This window comes from Vipera ursinii (genome assembly GCF_947247035.1).
Source record: "Vipera ursinii genome assembly, chromosome: 1".
Lineage (NCBI taxonomy): Eukaryota > Metazoa > Chordata > Lepidosauria > Squamata > Viperidae > Vipera > Vipera ursinii.
Window position 1 is genome coordinate 185,432,357 of NC_139512.1, and position 15,664 is coordinate 185,448,020.

The 15,664-nt window shown below is 40.6% G+C and overlaps 1 protein-coding gene across 4 annotated transcripts in view; it reads left to right on the forward strand.

Annotated features, from left to right (window-relative positions):
- Positions 1–15,664, forward strand: part of HDAC4 (histone deacetylase 4) — a 371,455-nt gene that overhangs the window by 115,460 nt on the left and 240,331 nt on the right. The gene's annotated exons all lie outside the window — the stretch shown is intronic.

Sequence of the window (15,664 nt, forward strand, 5' to 3'; positions counted from 1 at the left end):
GGGATCTTGGGGCAAGGCATGAAGTGTACCTGGCAGTTCCACTATAAAGTCCATGGAACTCTTTTTCCAGGGTGCTTGGAGTTTTGTTACTGATGTAGGAGACCTGGGGTTTTCCCCAGATGCTTCTTGGCTTATGAACAGATAGGGCAGCTAGCCTCATAGCTCTCAATGCTATTTTTCAGAGATGATCACCAGAATTGGCATTTTGCTAGGTGGAAGGTTTTTATGAAACCAAAATGTCCTGGAGTCTTTGAGTTATCCCTTTTTTTGAGGATTAGAGTGCACTGATTCTCTGGTATGTACAATTTGACCCCCATCCAGGCTAAGCCATCCTGTATGGTGCTTTTGTGGCTTGTGGTTTTGAACCAATTATTTTTTTCTAAAGCCCCGTTCAGCATTGCAATCTGGCATTTGCGGGGTGGTTTTATCTATGCTCTGGTAATGATGGCTGAAGCCAGCTATTGGGAGATGAGTGGGCTAACGTCTTCAACTTTAGAACTATTATATTAGGGCAGTCGTAAGAGGGCATCGGCCAAAAGTTTTTAAAGCTTCTAGATTTTTGTGGTCCATACAAAAAAAGTGGGGGGTTCCCTTTCCAGAAAATGCCTCTATGTTAAGACCATCATCCACCTCACTACATATTCCTGCTTTTCCAAAACCATCCATCTCTTTTTTTAAAAAAATATTTTATTAATTTTTGCAATAACAATCTTTAGTCCCTCATAAACAGTGTGTCGTCTGGGTTCATATATTTAAAACAATCAATGTTAATTGATTTCTACAATTAATACGTTGATAATATATTTCTTGATCCGCTCTTCGTCCTGTAATATTCTCCTTTTGTCTACATTAAACAAATATAATTCTTAATATTTTCAGTATATACCAAGTTGAATATAAACATTTTTAGTATTTATGCATATAATAACATCAACATATAACATGTTTTTAATCATCTTGTTTCCATTGTATTTATAACAGTCATCTTATTAAATGATTATATGTCCTGTTTTCAAGATTCTTATTGAAGCTTAGTTTCCCCTCAGTATACAGACCACTCTTATCAGTCATAATTTTCACAAAATTCATTACCTTTAAATATCCAAACTTTTCATTTAAATAGTCCCTCTCAATGTTTTAACATTTCATATATTCTAAAAGTATTATACTACTTATATATCTTATTCCTCTTACTATAGGGCCCCTTTACAAGCTTTATTTATTCTTTTGGCCATATGTTTTAACGGTTTTCCCCCTCCCTTTTTTACATACATACATACATACATATATTATTAACCATATTCAAACAAGTGTTTAGTCATATAATATTCCATCTGATAAGTTGAATCACGTCTCTTGACTCCAATTTTAATCTTCTTCTTTTCCCAGGTTACTATCCAAATCAGTAAGCTTGGCTTGCCAGGTTGCATTTTTGTGTTTTTGGGAACAAAAAAGACAAATCAAGTAAAGTATCAAGTTTTTGTCTTCCACATTTTAATGATTCTTCTGACAGTTCTTTAATCCATTTTATTAGTTCTTCTTTTTTATCCTCAAATTTGGTTTGAAGTCATGGAGGATAAAGCATCTTTTTTGTCTTTTTTATTATAGTGAGGTTTTGCAGATTTTTGTTTGTTTGTATTAAATTGTAATTTTCTTCATTTGTAGCTTTTCTATTTAAGTCACTTTCATTTATGTTCTGTTGTCTGATTTGTTTCTTCATTCTTTGTTGTCATTATTTGAGTATTATTTAGTTGTAGATTTAAGTTAGAGATATGTTTGTTTATATTGTCAAACTTATTTCTAATTTGAATCTGTTGCAGCAATTTGTATATTTTCTCCTGGAATGTATTTGTTTTGTCTTGAGTCATTGTTGCTGCAGATCTTTGAAGCTCCAAACTGGGGTCTTTAGGAGAAGGTGCTGGGTATGGTTCTCTATCACTTTTAGATAGGCATATAATATCTGTTTTATCTCTCCCCTCTAAGTAGTTTTCATCAGTGACATGATTTTTTTAATTCACTTTATCAAGACAGCCCATCTTAAAATCCAAACAGCAAAAACCTATGTAGTTCTTATCTTTTTATAATGGTTTTATAATCCAATAAGTTTCCAGTTGTCAAGACACCACTGAAAACAATATTTTGTGACAGTTCTTCTTTTCAGGGGTCTTGTAATTATCAACCAGTCAAGATTCAGTCCAAAGTATTTGACCATCTAAAAATTTTCCAGTAATTTCTCCTTTAGAAGATTAGCCAAAGGCCAAGATTCTTCTTTCTCTGCAAACAGTTCTAAGGTTTAAGAATGCAGCTCAGTATGTTTATAATCCCAGTGTCATGGTTTTGACAAATGAAACTCTTCAAAGAGCTTCAAGGCATTGTTTACCTTAAAGAATCTTTAATAGAAAAGCATAGCTTTGGCACATACATGATTGAAGCTGAAATCTGAATTCCCCTCCCCCAAACATATATTACCAAGTACAATTCACTCCCCTAATTTACAGTCCTAAATCACATTTTCCAATTAGTTTGAAATGCAAGCTTTCCCTCCTCTTTCCAACCCATTTCTTATCATCTGTTATTTCAAAAGCTCCAGAATTGTTATGTCTAATTACTCCCATCACATTCTAAGAGTAAAGCATAGAAAGAAAAAGGCAGCATCTCCCTGTGTTGTCAAAGCAAAAACATCCAATATTAGCAGCATCGACAACCACCCCCCCTTACAAAAAGGACAGACCCTGTAGCATAAACAAAGACATATGTTAGGGACTATCTCTCAGTTTGTTAGAGTATTTCTTATAAAAATTTTTGATTAGTCTGTCGGCTTTCACATTGCTAGATTTCACCCAAGTGGCTTCAGACAACGAGTATCCTTTCCACTATAGTAGGTGCTGCAATTTCCCTTTAAAAATTCTGGAGCCAATAACACGTTTCACTTCATAGTGAGTCTGACCCACCACTACGAGGGGCCCAGGCACCTTCTTAGGGGGAGGTGTTAAAGTGGAGCCCCAAAAAGGTTTCAGCAAGCTGCAATGGAAGACAGGGTGAACTCTCCTTAAAAGCCAAGGGAGTTTCAATTCTACTGTGACCGAGTTGGTGATCCTTATGATGGGAAAAGGTCCCAAGAATTTTGGTCCTAATTTCTTACTGGGTAATTTGAGGCATAAATATTTAATCAACAGATAAATCTTTTCCCAAACTATTTAATCAACAGATAAATCTTTTCCCAAACAGATAAATCTTTTCCCAAACATGTTCTTTGGGGAGCCCTCTTCTTATCAGCTTGCTACTCTGAAAGGGATGTAGCCAGTGCTGCTATGAACAGAATTATTGTAAGCCACCTCTGCGAAAGAGAGGAGGTCAGTCCAGTTTGTTTGTTGGTAGGAGAAATAACATCTGAGATATTGCTCCACCGTCTTGTTAGCGGATTCTGCGGCCCCATTGGTACCTGGATGGAAAGCAGATGACAGGTCTTGAGATGATCCAATTAAGTTAACAAAGCTCCTCCAAAACTTTGCTGTGAATTGTACCCCCTATCTGAAATTGTTCACTTAGGGGTGCCATGAAACCGGTAGACATGTTTCAGGAACAATTTAGTGAATCATTGGGCCAATGGGAGTCCTTTGCAGATGATGAAATGAGACTGCTTCGAGACCAGGTCTATTACAGTCCAGATGACAGTATTTCTTCTACTTTCAGGTAGGTCTGCTATAAAGTCCATAGCTATTTCTTCCCATGGTTGAGCAGGGTCTGGCACCAACTGCAGTAACCTAGGTGTTTTCCCTGGGATTCTTTTCATGGTGGCACATATAGCACAACTCCTGACATAGTTTTCCACATCCTGTTTTAGCCCTGGTCACCAAAATTGTCGGTGGATGAGATGTACAGTTTTTAGATATCCAAAGTGTCCAGCTTGTTTTATGTCAAGGCTGTGTTTGAGAGTCTTAAGACGAGGGCTTCAGGCAAATTACTCTGTACACCGCCCCGAGTCCCTCGGGAGAAGGGCGGTTTATAAAAACAAACAAACAAACAAATAAATAAATAAATACAGTTCCCCTCCCCCCTTGTATGCGAAACCATCCCTACATATTAGGGAAGTTTGATTCTCTTTGAACCATTGATTGGTGAGGAGTTCTTGTTTTATTTTGTTTGCCCCAGGGTCATCAAGATTAGGGGCCCTGCGAAGTGAGTTGAGCAGCAGTTTGTGGATTGGAGATAATTGCCTCGTTAATCTCTTCGAGTTCGCTTTTCTACTGGGGCAATCGTGATAGCACATCAGCTAGGAAGTTTTTTTCCTCCCGGTATGTACTTAGAGTGAAGTTGAAATGGTTAAAGTACTGTGCCCACCACGCTTTGGGGACAATTTGTGGCGAGTTTTCAGTGCCTGTAGATTTTTATGATCTGTCCATACTTCAAAAGGCACCTTGCTCCCTTCTAGATAGTGTTGCCAGTTTAATAGCCCCCACCTAATTGTGAAAGCCTCCTTGTCCCAGTTTGCTCATGTCCTCTCGCTTTCAGTAAATCTTTTAGAGGTGTAGGCACAGGGTGGCAGGACTGCACTTTTGTTCTTTTGCAGTAATACAGCTCCAACTGTCAAGTTGCTTGCATCAGCTTGAATTACAAAGGGCTCCCATGGGCAGGGGTGCTGTAGGACCAGTTCAGTAGCCAATAGTCTTTTTAAATTCTCAAAAGCTGTTTGACAGCTCATAGTCTATGCTAGTGGTTGGCCCAGTTGGAGTTTCCCTCCTCCCTTGCCTGTTTTGAGTAGTTCTTTAAGGGGTAGGGCAATCCCGGAAAAGGAGGGAATGAATTGACAGTAGAAGTTGGGAAAACCTAGAAAGCTCTGGAGCTGTTTGTGAATTTTGGGGGGCTGCCATTCAATTATAGCTTTCACTTTGGCAGGGTCCATTTCAGTGCCCTCGTTGGAAATTCTATAGCCAAGATAATCTAATCGGATCTGCTGAAATTCACATTTTGACAGTTTGACGTAAAGCTTAGCATTCAATAGTTTCTTTAATACTTCTCTCACCAGCTTTATATGATCAGTCATATTCATACTGTATATTCATGTCATCAAGATACACCAGAACCTCTTTGTTTAAGTGATCATGTAGGACCTCATTAATCAACTGCATGAATACGGCTGGAGTCCCCTGTAACCCAAATGGCATGACTTTGAACTGATAGCTCCCCGTGGGGTAGTTGAAGGCAGTTTTCCACTTATCTCTCTTCTTTATTCTCACCCAGTAATATGCCTCTCTCAGGTCTAATTTAATGAAGACGCTCCCCTTAGCCAGGTGGGTTAGTAAGTCCTTCAGGAAGTGTGGGGGGGGGGAATATTTATTTTCCACACTCACAGTGTTGAGACCTTTATAGTCTACGCAGAGATGAAGAGACCCATCTTTTTTTTTTCTTTAAACAACACAGGGCCCCCCACTGCAGACTTGGCCCATTCAATGAATCCTCTCACTAGGTTTTTATCCACGTATTGCTGCATCTTCTCCATTTCAAGGGGAGACATAGCGTACATTCTAGGTCATGGGAGTTTGGCTCCTGGCAACAGTTCGATAGAGCAATCATTTGGGTTGGTGAGGAGGCAGGGTATCACATTCTTTCTCGCTAAATGACTCCGCTAGGCTCCAGTACTCGCTGGGGTTGAGTGGCTCACCTGGTAGTGGTGAAGCTCATTGGGTGGGCTAAAGTTTCCTGTAGCATCTGTTGAATCAGTTGGGGGCTTGGGCCCTATAGGTAGCCTCACAGTTCTCATTCCTTTTTAAAAAATATAATTTATTGATTTTTCCCCGCTCATTAATTGGTGAACAGTGTGTTGTCTGGGTTACATTTGTAAAAGAATCTCTAACAATTAATTTTTATAATCCAGATTCCACATATTAATTTTAGTTCATTTCCTCTTTCCCCAAAATAACCACTTTTGCAAGCATTGGGTTAATAGTATTCTTATTATTTTGATAAATAACAATTGAATATGTAATTTTTTCTAATTTCCTAAAAATAATAATCATCTTAGTATAATATACCGTATTTTCCGGCGTATAAGACGACTGGGCGTATAAGACGACCCCCTACATTTCCTGTTAAATTATAGGGTTTGGGCTATACTCACCGTATAAGACTACCCCTCTTCCAACGCACACCAAATAAAAATTAAAAAACATCAGATTTGATTTTAATATGGTAATTTTAATTCAAATGCTTATGACATGCAGGTACTTAGTAGGAAAACTGTCACTTATAAACATAAGGCTGTTTGTCATCAAACATGTAAACATAAAACAGTGCAAGTGGATTAAACTTTAATAATAATAATAATAATAATAATAATAATAATAATAATAATAATAATAATAATAATAAGAAGAAGAAGAAGAAGAAGAAGAAGAAGAAGAAGTTGGAAGGGACCTTGGCGGTCATCTAGTCCAACCCCCTGCTAAGGCAGGAAACCCTATACCATTTCAGACAAATTGCTGTCCAGTCTCTTCCTAAAAACTTCCAGTGTTGGAGCATTCACCACTTCTGGAGGCAGGTTGTTCCACTGGTTAATTGTTCTAACTGTCAGGAAGTTTCTCCTTAGTTCTAGGTTGCTTCTCTCCTTGACTAGTTTCCATCCATTGCTTCTTGTCCTGCTTTCAGGTGCTTTGGAGAATAGTTTGGCTCCCTCTTCTTTGTGGCAGCCCCTGAGATATTGGATCACTGCTATCGTGTCCCCCCTCACCCTTCTCTTTGTTAAACTACACGTACCCAATTCCAGCAACCCTTTTCCTATTTTCCTAATTCATTTTTCACTTTTCCTAATTCACTCTAAAGCTTTCCCTACGCAGAGCCTTAAGTAACCCCAGCTGCCTGCAATTAGTGCAGGTTCTCATCCCACCAGGCTCAAGGTTGAGTCAGCCTTCCATCATTCCGAGGTAGGTAAAATGAGGACTCAGATTGTTGGGAGCAATAAGCTGACTTTGTAATAATGCTGCTTGTGGGGTGTGTGTGTGTGAAAGCTCTAATAGGCAGGCATGTACATAGAATGAAGGCTATTGCTAAGCACATTGATTTGTGCTTTAAATTGTAAGCCGCCCTGAGTCTTCGGAGAAGGGTGGGATATAAATGGGATTAAAAAAAAAAGACCAAATGGGAGATCTGCTCCAGGTTTTCCAGCCAGCCCGCCCAGTTCCTGAGTCAAATGTGTCCTTAGAGCTAAGCTGCTGCTCTGGCTATGCATTCCCCACCTGCCTTTCAAGTTGCTCTTGCATTCCCCACCTGCCTACAGCTGCTCTTCAACTTTAGAAGGAAAAAAGCCCAGACCCCAGCCTGTAAAAAATCACAGACTGCAGCTTCTACTCCAATTGGTCCCGCTTTCCCTGTGCAGACTAAATGGAAGATCCACTACAGGTTTTACAGCCAGCCCTGTCCCTAAAGTTTCAGCTCCCGTATAAGACGACCCCTGACTTTTGAGAAGATTTTCATGGGTTAAAAAGTAGTCTTATACGCCGGAATCTACGGTATCTTTTCTATTCAATCATTCTGATTGCCTCATCATAAATCCTGTTACAATTCTTATTTTAGATTATTTCTCCCACCAAATTCTAGATATTGTTGCTGGTGAAGATTTTCTCAAAAGTTTACATTTACATTTACAAATTTAACTCTGTTTTTCTGTATAAGGCACTTTACATTTTTTAAAGAAATAGATAAAACAATGAAAAGAGGGGAAAAAGAAAGAGAAAAGGGAAAGGAAAACAACAGTAAACAAACATAAGAAATAACATACTATTTAAAATATTTATCCCTCCTAGGCTAATATATATTTCTTTTTTAATTTCTTATTCTTTTAACCATAATTAAGAATATATTTAATCTTTAATCTTTAAACATTCCATTCAATACACCTAGTCATCTAGTCCTTTAACTCTTACTCAAAACATTTTTTAAATTTTCTTAGATTCACTCACATTTAAGTATCTAAAACATTTCCTTTATTTAAATCATTACAACTTTTTTATGTTACTCATAGCAAGGAAAAAGAACACAAAAGAGAAAAAAGCATATTATATTGTTTACAGAATTCATCCCTCTTAAAATAATATATTCCAAAATTTTTCTATTTCGTTTACCATATTCAAACAGATGTGTTTTTTTAAATTATTCTCTCTGATAGATCCCATCATCTATTTTCTTGGTTTTCATCTTAATCTTTTTCCTTTGCTCAATATCTTTCTTAATCAGTCTTATTTTGTTGAATCAAAAGGTTTTTCCATATGTTCATAAATGTTGTAGATATAAAAAGTCAGTCATTATATTTGTTAGGGGCATTTGCATACTGCTTTTTATTAGGAATCTTTTTCCTTTTTTCTCTCTGCTTCTCTTGTCATTTTTTGTCTCTGGTTCTGGTGTTTTTGTTGTTTTTTGATATTTCTGTAGAATGTTTTATCAAGTCTTTTTTCTTGTCCTCAAATTTATTTTGTAGTGTTGAAAAATCTAGTATTTCTTGTAATTTTTTTTCCACTTAGATTTTTACCTTGACTTTCATAATCCTCATCCATCAGTAGGTGTCATCACTGGTTCATTTTTCAGATTTTATTCTTCTGTAAAAGGTTAAAATTCGCCGCTTCCAATACCAAAAGTGTGGGGGCAAGCCCCCTTTTCTTTACTTTCAGAGGTTTTTTGCTTCTTGGGATTTTCTCCCCTTCAGGAAAGTAGGTGGGGTAGAGAAAATCAATATTCTTACCCAGATTCAAACAGACTGTTTACGATCAGCTTAAATTAGTGCTTTTGACTTCCGTTGCTTGCAGCTGGGGCTGGACTCTGAAGTTAAGCCAGCCTTTCTCCTGTTGGTTTCTGGAAGACTTCTCCTGGACCGATTGGGTCAACCGCCGTCTCTCCTAGTTCCCTGGGACTTCCTTCCTTTATTGCCACCTCTCTTGGGGAGCTTCTGGCCCATTTAGGGTCCCCTAATGGGAAGAAACTCAGCTGGAGAGCTTGGAGTCCTGAGTGTCTCAACTGCTTCGTTGCGTGCAGGAAGTCCTCACAGTTCTCATTCCTTTCTCCCAACAGATAAATGGATTCCTTTTGTCAAACCAGGCTAATCCTAGGATCACAAACTCAGTCGTTTTTGGAGCCACCAGGAAGCGAATAAACTCCCAGTGCTCACCTATTTCTATGCTTAGGGGCTCCGTTAATTGTGTGACTAAAGTCCCTCCCATCAGGGAGTCATCGGCTTGCTCAAACCTCATAGGCTTGGAGAGCAGTTTTGCTTGTATGCCCAATTTCATGGCAAATGGCAAACTAATGGTGCATTGGGAGCATCCAGAATCAACTAGCACCTTTAAATCGACCTGTGCCCCCGACGTAGGTATTATGAGTTTGGCAGGTAATGAAAAAGGTGGCACATATCGGCTCACCATCTGATCATTCTGTCCTTCGTCGTCACTGTTGAAAGAGGGTAGAGTGGGGATGGAAGCAACCTGAGTCCTGACGGCCTCCTGTGTGGGGTATGTGACTTGAGCAACAGGTTCCTGTGTGATCTGGTTGGATTTCCCTCTCGTCGGTTGCTGGGCAGGTTTCTTTCTTATTGCTTGTCCTGGTCCTGATCTATTCTGTTATTGGGCATAGAGGACTGGTTAATTCACTGCTTGATGTCCCTGCTATTCACGTTGGAAGCACTTGATTGGTGGGCCTGCAGGTGGCCTGGGTCTTTCAGCAGTAACAGGGGTGGTGGTTGCTATTTGGGTTGCTCTGGCCTCAGCTTGGCTTCATGTGGGTGAGGTTTCTTATAGCTGGCGAGCTGAACGTCTAGTCTTACCGCCGTCTGGTACCATTCTTACAGCTGATCAGGACTGCTCAATAGATGCAGGCCTGAGAGAGGTAATTGTCTAACCCTTCTTTGAAGTGGTGGACTAGAGATTGTTCAGGCCACCTCTCTATGTGACCAACTATCTTGTGAAACTCTCTTACATACTCCAGAGCAGGTCTGCCAGCTTGTTTTATCTTATGGATTTGTTCTTCTGCTTTGAGGACAATGGACGGGTCCTCAAATCTTCCTCTCAGTCTTAGGAGGAAGAGGTGGGGGTCTTCCAATTCGGGGGCTTGTTCATTATATAAATTGTTTAGCCATTCGGATGCCTCTCCCTCTAAGCTGGACACAAATCACATTGACTGTCAGGGTCCACTTCAAAACCTCATCCCAAGAAAGCAGAACTCATGGAAGCAGATTCTTCCAAAAGGAACTTTTATTAGGAGAAGCTGATAGTAGGCATAAGAGACAGGATCTGAGGTTTTCCCGTGTGAATCGATAGGTTAAAGTGTCCCCAAGCAAACCTCACCCCAAAGTTTGTCCAGTCGGTTCAGTTTGGCCAATCCCCAGGTGTTAAGTCCATCGTGGAAAAGGGGAGATAACATTAGGCCAGCTCTGGTTGTAACTGCAATGTTTAGGCAGCGCTTCGCACCTTCTCCTGAGAGTGCAGAGATAAGCCAGTTGCCTGAGGTTACATTCCTTTCTTCCTCCCCCCTCTTCTAGCTGACAGTTTAGGGAGAAGAAAGTTCAGAGAGAAATAACACTGGAAAGTAAGTGTTACATTGTAGCAATAGTGGAAGTCAAGGCAATAAACCCACAAGCACTCTCCCTCCCCTCCAGGAGTATGGCAGAATCCAGGGAGAGAAGAGAATGGAATCCGGGTCAGGGAAACATAGGAAATATAGGCAAGCAAGAAATATACAGTATGGGTTCTGACATCCTGCCCTCCTTAAAAATATAAGACATCCACCAGGGGCTTGTCCTCAGAGTTGTCATCTGATGAGTTGGAATCTTGGGGATTCTTCGATTGGCATTCTGTGGCGCGATGTCCCTCTTTCCCACATTTGAAGCCACTGGTGGTCTTCTTGGTAGTAGGTTGTGACTTCGATGGCTCGTGTGATGGCTCGGATGGTGATCAGCTCCATGGCTTCCCTCTGTGATGTCTCTTGAGCAGGTCGATCTTGGCTTCCTCTACCAGGATGTACTAATTATGTAGCCGGTGTTGATCTCCCCGGGGAAGACAGGCATCGTAGAGGTCGTAATTCAGGCCGTCCTTGAAATGGCTGAGCAGGATGTCTTCGGGCCAATTCAACTTGCTGGCAATGGCCTGAAACTCCTGGGTGTACTCAGCCATTGGCCGTCTGTCATGCTTCACGGTCTTGATTTTTTCGCAGGCCTTCCAATCCGCCAACAGATCCTCAAACTGTTGTCTAAGGAGGAACATGAACTGGTTGAAATTCTGGAGCCTGCACGATGCGGATCTGGGCCTTGTCAGTTGGGATGTCTTGACCATATTCTTCCATGTAGCTGAGGACTTGGGTTAGGAAGAATCCTAGGCGTTGTGACTCACCCCGGAACTTCACATCCAATGGTGGAAATAGCGCCTGGGTCCGGGTAGAGATAGGCCCAACGGTTCAAAGGAGAGCGCACTTGGTTGAGGAAAAAAATCAGCTTCTCTGGGTCCCCATCGAAGGTTGCTCTGAAAGGTGGAGCAATCACTGGCTGCTGGTGCCCCCACTGTGACTGTTGCACTCCCCTTCTCCCCCCCCCCCCCAATTGCTGCTGGTGGCATCCTGGCTGCCTCTGCATGCCCAGGGGCTGCATGTTCAGAGGCTGCAACCAGCCTCCTTGCTGTGGTCATCCTTCCACCAGCTGCTGATCTCCTGGTTCTGCACTACCCCAAGCTGTTGCAAGGCCTCTATTAACTGTGGCAAGGTTACTATCTATCCACCTGCAGGGTCTGCCAAACTCCCCAATGCTGCAGGGGCCTCAGACTGGGATTCTCTCTCTCTGTGGGGCTGGAGGCAGGGGATTTCAGGGACTGGAAGGCTGTCTGATCTACAAAGGAGGGGCTGGAGTCTTCTCTCAGCAGGAGTTCATTTCTGCTTCTCTGCTCTAGCCTCTCTGCTCTTCCCACTGTCTGGCTATGAGCTGCAGACAGGCATTCCCACTCACCCGAGTCCTCAGTGGCTGACGTGGTGGCTCTCCCCCAGTCTGCTTTTGAAGCTTTTGAGGATGGTATGGCAGTCTCGAGGCTTCTGGAGTCTCCTCTGGGCTGGGCCCAATCTGACATCCAGATCAGCTCTCCTAGCTGCTTGGGTTTTGCCTCCGGCTGGGAATCCTGCCAAAGCTCTTCCTTCCCCAGCTTGTTGTCTGTCGTTCCTCCCCCAGGGTAGCAGCTGCTGCTGGGTTGCTGACTTCAAGCAGATGGCCAGAGGTACATTCCATTCTCACCCCAGGCTGACAGCAAGGGAAATAGATCAAAGAGCAAGCAGATAGAGGAAAGTGGAGAAAAGCAGAGAGGATATATTGTAGTGCCTATAGCTTTCCCCCCTCGCCCCAGGAGTATGGCAGAACCCACAGGAACATAGAATAAAGAAATCACTTCCCTCCCAAAATAACTGGGTTCTGAGATTCCTTCTCTAATTGTTTATTTATTTCTTATTTTGTTTCTTCATTTGTGTTTTTTGAAGGCAAGTTATATCAACATTAAGTTTCTTCAGCTAATATTTGCCCCAGTAATATTCCATGTAATAGACTTAATTTCTATCTTTAAAAAAAACTGACGTTTCTTTCTTTCTTAACCGCATCTTCTTCGGTGTCAACTTTTTGAGGTTGACTCTGATTTCTTGTCAGTGTCCATTTCTTCAGCTGGGTCCAAATCAAGGGTCTGATCAAGAAATCCTTGGCTTTTTTCTATGAAATTCAGTCTGAATCTTTGCTCTTGATAAGTGAGTATCACTCCTTCAGGTTTATTCCAGTGGAAGGGAATTTTTCTCTTCTTCAGAATATCAGTAAGGAAAGAATAGGCTTTCCTTTTTTAACAGGAATTTCCTTCAGAACAATTATATCCAGGTTTTTCATTCTTGAGGTGGCAATCCAGAACACGATCTCTCATTGTTCTTACAAAGTGAACTAAGACAGGGGTCACAAACCTATGGGCCACAGCCCTTTATCAGGCTGTAGCCTACTGGTCACCAGACTGGCTAACGCCTGCAGACCCATTTGTGCATGTATGCGCTAGCATAGACCCATTAGCACCTGCGCACCTACACAAATGGGGCCTCTAGCACATGAGTGGGTTGCATAGCCCATTTCCGCATACACGCAGGGGCTAGCATGGTGGATAGCCCCTGCACACATGTGCAAATGGGGACCACTAGCGCACATGGGTTTCAAAGCCTATTTATGCATGCGTGTGTACTAGCAGCGGCGGATAGCACCAGTACACATGCACAAATGGGCCGCTACCACTATGTGGGTTGTGCAGCCCATTTGCACATGCGTGCGGGGGTAGCAGTGGCTGCTAGCATCTGCATGTCTACGCAAATGAGGCCGCTAGCATCATGTGGGTGCGTGTGGCCATTTCCATATGCATGCATGTGCATGCGTACACAAATTTCCCAGCTGCTCCCTTTTTTAAAGTTAAGAGTTTAGATTTGTAGGTTTATAACATAAAATCCAATGAGTTAAATGATACTACTGGAGAATCAAAAAGGATTGGCAGTCTTTTGACTCCTTCTCGTGGCCAAACAACACCATTGTATTATAAGCTGCAAAAAGAACTTAGTCTCTTTCTCTTTGTTTAACAGCCCACCCAAATAGTCAAATCAAAAGCAAGTAAAAGCGGAACTGTTTCTCCCCCTCCTCACAGCAAGATCAAAACACTACTTAGGCAATCCTTGTTTTTTTTAAAAAAATCAGCAGAGTCAATTAAAGATATAAAATCCTCTAGAAAATTTAAATCCAAAAGTGTCAAAACTAGTTTCCACAGTAATTTCCAGGTTCTTTATTTTGGCCCGAATACACCAACTCCTCACCTCCTCGCTATCTTACAGTCATGTACCTTCAGAAATTACGTTGTTTCAACAAAAAAGAAAAAGCAGGCTGCAGCCAGAGGAAGCCTCTTTTAACATGAAAGATAAAAATGCAAAAAGCTAGTGTCTAAGAAGTGGTGACACATGTTGTTGTCTGTTTTAAATGGCTGGTTCTTCCACAGTGAACTTGCTTCCTGGTTGCCCCGACCCCAGCCAGAGACTCACCCAATTACTACTTCTTCAAGAAGCACTCTGAAAGTGCCCAGCTATCTGGGAGAGCAAGTGTATTGATTTCCAGATCTCCCCCTTTCCGAGGGAAGTTTCTTCTGAGTATAAAAGTATAAAACTGGAGAATCCGTAGCAGACCAAAAAAAAAAAAAGCTACAAGCAAGCGGCCATCTTCCGCCGGAAGTGCTATTGCTATTGCTATATTGAAAGAAATAACAAAATGTTGGAAGCATGAGTCACAATCATTTGTGCTCTTGTCGGTTTATGTTTGGGCTGCCCTTGAAGACCACCCACAAACAACAGCTGATGTAAAATGCAGCTGCTTATACGCTGCTCGTAAAAACTACCACATATAGTCATATAACTACAGTATCCCAAGCACTGCTTTCTAGTACAATTTAAGGTGCTGATTATTATGTTTACTACCTTTAAATTCTTTCATGGTTTATGGATCTGGTAACTTAAAGAATCTGCCCATCCAAGACAGAGACTATCTGCTACATGAGTTGTGGTAGGATAGTATATGAAGATGGGCAATTTCTTTAGGGTTTCTCCAAATACAAGCTTTGCATGTTGAATGTTGATATTTAGGAAATTATTAATATAATTTAAAGAACATTTAGACTGAAATGAAGGGTGGATACCTGAAATGAATGGTGCCACTGTTTCAACATTGCATGTCACTTTGGATTGATGAGCATAAGGTGGAATTGTCTTATGAGAGGTGGCTATGTGTTTTTCTCAAATAATTTTATGAAGAATTACAAATAGGAAAAATAAAAGTATTTGTAATACAGACTACAAAAATGCAAAAATAAAATTACAAAAAAGGTAAGTGTAAAAAAAATAGAAAAAAGGATAACTTCCCCTTTCATCCCAGTAGGTAGAAACAATTTTAACAGCTTATTACCATCTCTAAATATAACAAACTCTCTTTATTCCATAACTCATCTCTTGACTAAAAACCAAAATCAAAATTCTCTAGCATTTGTTCTTTGTCAGGAAAGGTCCAGTAAGGGAAACCATATATAGTTTATATATTTTATATATTTTAACCTTGATCAAATAAACCAAATCCTTGACTTCTCACATGTATTATGTCCAAAGTCTCTCCTTCCTCCAGAGAGATTTCGCGAGTCTAGATCCAACACCCAGCTGTGATTCTCTTTGTAAAGCAATCCCAATGCCAGCAGGATGTCATGTTACCATGATTTTCACTGGAAGTTGAAAAAAATTCAAGATATTACTGTGTTTTGACATTTACATTGTAATTTATATATTTTAATGCTTTTATTGTATCACTTGGTTGCATTCCCCTTGAGGTGTCAAAAAAGCAAATAGATACAGAAACAGAAATACAGACATAAGCTGCTTCAGGCTTTAAAGATCAAAGCTAATATCCAGTATCAAAGCCAAAACCCTGAATGCTGCCTTGAAAACTATAGGAAATCTAAAAAGTCCTATAAATACTAGTATTTACACACGTAATTATATAGTTTGAAGGAGAGAGAAATACATTAGTCTACAAGTTAGAAACATGTTAAAATAAAATAATAACTGAATAAGTGTTAGTTCTAAAATGCTATAAAATGTTAGCTATAAA